The sequence below is a fragment of the Macrobrachium rosenbergii genome, chromosome 51 (genome assembly GCF_040412425.1).
Source record: "Macrobrachium rosenbergii isolate ZJJX-2024 chromosome 51, ASM4041242v1, whole genome shotgun sequence".
NCBI lineage: Eukaryota > Metazoa > Arthropoda > Malacostraca > Decapoda > Palaemonidae > Macrobrachium > Macrobrachium rosenbergii.
In genome coordinates this window covers 53,647,212-53,652,657 of record NC_089791.1, presented here as the reverse complement: position 1 = coordinate 53,652,657, position 5,446 = coordinate 53,647,212, and the positions used below count along the sequence as shown (strand labels likewise).

The window sequence follows — 5,446 nt, the reverse complement described above, 5'->3', positions numbered from 1 at the left end:
CCATCCCACCGGCTCTCTAAAGTAAACAAAGTAAATTCACATCCACATAACTCAGGGAAATTTCGATCCACGTAACTTACGAAGCCTTCGATCTCGCGCTGAGAAACTTAAACTACTTAAACTTTTAACTTCTTTTTGAACGCGCGCTTTGAAAGGCATCCATCTCGCATGCTTAATTTAGACGATTGCGCTCTATAATTCCATAACTGTACACCTTGTATGTCTATATGACATTAATAGAACACAGTCTCGGAACGATTACCAAAATAACTCCACTGGGGCTAATGGGCTCATAAATATCTAAGTGGATTACTGTTAAGAGTAGGCGTGGTCTTCTTCTTCGTAACGACATATGGTTCCAGAATGATCTTGCACATGGTATTAATGATTTTCAGTTTGAAATTGAATCTAATAACTAATTTTACTGTAGATTGCCTGAACACATACCGTGACTTAATCTTTACCGGTTCTGGGAGTGAACACCGATATTTTTCGAAGCCATCTCAAGCGTTCCCACCACAAAGCTACAAGACTAAATAGCAACATGCTTCTGTTTTTCCAGAGTTCTACATATTTCACTCATTTGTGAGTTAAGGCTCCAGCCAATCGGCCTTCTTTTACTCATCTCAGCCTTGTTTTACTCATCTTGTGCATTGCAAGACTTCAGTTATTGCAATGGACAACGAGACTGCTACGATTTATCGCAAGTTTTAGTGACTATTGGTAATTTAAAAAGTTAAACGTAAATTCCGCATAACTTTCCTCTTTTGTTCGTCTTTAGGCTGACGTTATGAGTCACCGAGATAACTACAAGACTATAAAGGATATTTTAGCTTGAAATTAATGTATTGGTTGATTTTTCAACATGCACTGGCGTCGCAGTAGTGTTGGTCTTTGTAGACAGCCCTAGTGATGCAGAGAAAAAGGTCTGAAGTGGAAGTGCACTTAAGCTGAAACTCTTATCAGGGCCCTGAACTAATGAAGGATCTTTCACCTTATACCTTGACTTATAATCTAACTTATACCATGACTTATACCAAAAAGATATATTATTCCAGTTAAGATTAACTTGTTAAAATAGACACATATTAGCTGTATAGGTTAACCAACAGGCAAAAACTGAAAAGTAAAACATAAACAAGTTGGAATAGTAACAAAGAAAGAGGTAATTCAAATAAATAATAAATAAGGCTTTAAAAAATGAAAATGAAGATAATATATAACTAATGACAAGACTTTAATAAAGATGGAAATAAGGAATGTTAAAGTAAAGAATGAGGTCATATAATCCCTGTGGATTAGATTACCGTTTGGTCATCTGTGACCTAGAAGCTCGCATGACCCATATCCTGTAGGGTGCCCAAGTGCCCAGTTTCCTTTGCCCATACCGTTCTCTCTCTCTCTCTCTCTGTGTGTCTTTTAACATGATGCTCTTGGGCCATATGTTATGCCAGTTTTTGGAAATTTCTTTTTTTTTTTTAATTACCCCACCTTAGGTACACATATATATTTATATATATATATATATATATATATATATATATATATATATATCCTATAATATATTATATATATATAAATATACCCATACTTTATATTTATAATGTGCTTGGCAAACAACTCTAACAAGATTTTAAGCAAGGATTTACAAGCACTTGCTTACAAGATTCTCCAAATACCACAAGGAATTCTACAAAGAAAGCAAAACCACAAAGAACACAAACACCTGGAAACAATAATTATCATGAAAAAGAATAAAAAAAAGTGTTTTTAAAAGCCACACACCGTTCAGTAATTGCTTGATGTCAGCTAGCTGTCTGAAAGAACAGATTTAGGTCAACAACCAACCTTTTTAAAAGCATTTACCATTTAGTACTCCAAGCAGCTATTGACCGCCAACAACGTCTCTTGGCTGTGTGTTTTACTTTCATTACAAAGCAAAGCTTTAGTAATTATACAGTTGGTGGCTTACTCCATTCGACAATTGAGACTTTTAAAAATAACGGTTAACTTTTGATCACTGAAGATATTGGTTAGCGCCTTGCTCCAGTTCGACAATTGAGATTTTTAAAAGTAACGGTCAACTCTGGTTGTCTGCAGTGTGCGTTTTCTTAGGGCGATGGGAAAATATCCATTAATCAGTTTAGTTACAGCAATAAATCTCACACTGGTCAGATTGACTAACTTTTTTGCAGGACCAGGGAAATTTGGGAAACATAAAGATAATTTCGGTAAATGTTCTTATACCTTCTGATACTAGGCTTTAGAACGCCTTTTTCTTGCGACTGTTTTCCTAGAGTTTTTTCTGCTTTTTGAAATTTGTTTTATCATATCTTTAGATATCTGATTAGCCTCCGAAAATGTGGGAAGTAAAATTATTTGGTGGGGTAATAATAACAGTTTAAAATTCTAAGACTCGTGTGTGGCAAAAAGGTAAATAATAATAATAATAATTGTTGTATATTCTACAGTTAACCGTGGAATGTGCAAGCAATTTATGCGCGTCATCGTGAATAATAATAATAACAATAATAATAATTCTGTTAGCTACGGTTTATTGTAGAATATAGGCAACAGTTTAATCACGACAGTGTGAATAATAATAATAATAATAATATTATTATTATTATTATTATTATTATTATTATTATTATTATTCAATTGTAGAATATAACAACAGTTCAGTAACGGCAGTGAATTTTCTACCAATAATAATTATAATAATAATAATGTAATGACCTGAGACCACCAACACTGCAGAAATCTTCCATAGAGAGCCCCTTCCCTTTCCTCCGTCAAGAAATTAACCTGATTCAGCTGAAGAAGAACCACCAGCTGCCAATATCCTGCCGACGTGGTTACTGAACGTCGCAACTGACAGACTGCAAGCATAGACAGACAGAGAAGGTGTGGATTAGAAATTCGTTAGACAGGCAGACTTAGTATACTGTAAATTCGGTAGTCTGTTCCAGTGTAAAATCATATGCATTTGTTCAGTTTTTAATTTCATTTTCATTCATTCATCACCACACCGAACGACCTATTTGGTCCTAGTGATTGGTCTCTGGTCTAGACCTGGTATTTCATTCTAATCCTTCGGGCCAGCTCTGTGAGAGCATATAGTCAGCTTAGTGGTCTGGTTAAACTATTTTCTAATAATAATAATAAGCTCAGTAGACAGTTCAGAGTGGGCTTAGGTAGTTTAGCAAGTGTCATTATAATACCCTAATGTATCCTAATTATATCCTAATGAATGGTCATGAAATCTTGCCAGTCCCAGTAGTGTAATTATGTCATTATATCCTAATGTATATATACTGGCTGGTGGTGAGGGACACTAGATCTATATGAAGTGCTGTCCTTGCTACGTAATCTCTCTCTGTCTGTCTGTCTGTCTGTGTCTCTCTCTCTCTCTCTCTCTCTCTCTCTCTCTCTCTCTCTCTCTCTCTCTCTCTCTCTCTCTCTCTCTATATATATATATATATATATATATATATATATATATATGTATACAATATACATACTGGCTAGTGGTGAGTGACACTAAGCCTGGTGCTGTGTATTGTGTAATATCTCTCTCTCTCTCTCCTCTCTCTCTCTCTCTCTCTATATATATATATATATATATATATATATATATATATATATATATCTATCTGATGTGGCTTTGTAATATGTATGCTTTCTGTAATTTTAATATATTTTCTCTTATGTTGGTCATGTGTTGTGTGTAACAGTAATGATTGCTGAATTACCAAGTATCAGGTCTCAAGAGAGTTAACTTGACTGCGTGGTTTGGAATTTAAAAATACATTTTTGCTGTTAGGGTGATGTTTACACAGGTGTCAGGAGTTCAGCCAAGGTAACCCCCTTTTGCAAAGGTTTGTTTCCTTATCTACTTAAACTGTCATCAAAAGAGATATGGGATGACAGGTTTAGATAACACTGGTAGCCTGTTGTTTGAACAAGTGTCCAGTCAGGAAGTCCCCTGTCATTAAAAGAGATATGTGCTGACAGGTCTACACGACCCTTTTTGACCCAGGGGAAAATCCCTGTTGTTACCCCTTCAGCCGGGTAAAACCGCCTTTGTTTGGTATAATCCCCAGGATTTTTCCCCTCTGATTGCATCATATTTACTGTCATGTTCCCAAAATACCTTAGTGGCAACATAGATTTCTTTTAAAGTAGAATCTGGGAGGCTTTCATCGTTGTACGAGACCCTGTAGGAATTAGTTGGTTGTGCTCTCTCTCTCTCTCTCTCTCTCTCTCTCTCTCTCTCTCTCTCTCTCTCTCTCTCTCTTCAAAAGAGAAGTAAATTTTATCATAATATATAATTGTGGTCACTAATAATAATAATATTCCCTTTTTGAGATCTGATCATAAGAAAAGTGTGTTAGAAGTGTAACAGGTGCCTCATAGAAAGTGTGTTTTTGTGAATTTTAGAAAAGTTCTCACAATCTTGTGTAAGGTAAAGTGGATTTTTACTTATTATTACCATTGTATAATAAGGTATATTAGGGAGATTTTGCCTAAGTGAAATTATTGTTGATAAATCTTTTGTGCATTTTTTTGTGTGTTCTTGTGTTGATAAATCTTTTGTGCATTTTTGTGTGTTCTTGTGTTAAATTTCTTAACCTGTTGGCGTCCTTACGTAATAATCACGTTTACTGCGATCTGCTGGTGGCGTATTCAGCGGGATAATGCGTTCAAGACTAACTCTGCTTTTCAAGCTGTCAGCCCCCGTAATAATACGTTTACTTGTATGGAAATGTTGGAACATCATTTGGTAACACTCTCAGAACACGTAAGCTGTAATTGATGACTTATTTCCTCCCTGGCAGCTCTTTTCAGTTGTAAACGATGCTAGATGACTATTTTTTTTTCAAGTGCCGAGCGTTTTCCAGAACAACGTGGTTTTTCGTCGTTCTCAATGAATGTCACAAGAGAGGAGGCGTATGTCTTCAGTTGAGATAAATCAAATCTAGACAGGGTGTCTCATGCTGAAGACATATTTGATGATAAAGGCTCTAGTTCTGAATCCTCCATGATGAGGATATTGAAGAAACAAGCTTTTCTTCAATGGCGGAAGTGAGAAGATGACTTCTCATTTGCTGAGTGACTGGGGCTCCAGAGAGAGAGAGAGAGAGAGAGAGAGAGATATCCCTTCTACTTTCGTTTGCTGATCCCGTGAAATTTTCAGTTGAGGATAAAGAGAATCCCATTAAATTTTTGAAATAATTTGATGATGAAATCATTGATTACCTCGTGAAAAGAACAAGCGAGTTGCAAATCAGTTTCTAGATGAATGTGAACATTTGTCTCCACAATCACGAGTACATAGATGGATTGTATGCTTAGCCCCTACTTTAGAGATTGGCATACGAAAGAATAATGGTGCATGTATGCAAAACTTTTCATTCAGTATTTTGTAGTCTTATGAAATAAA

The 5,446-nt window shown here is 35.7% G+C and overlaps 1 protein-coding gene across 1 annotated transcript in view; it reads left to right on the top strand.

Moving 5' to 3' along the window:
- The window catches only part of LOC136833416 (Na(+)/citrate cotransporter-like), a 59,682-nt gene that overhangs the window by 14,273 nt on the left and 39,963 nt on the right, over nt 1–5,446 (top strand). The gene's annotated exons all lie outside the window — the stretch shown is intronic.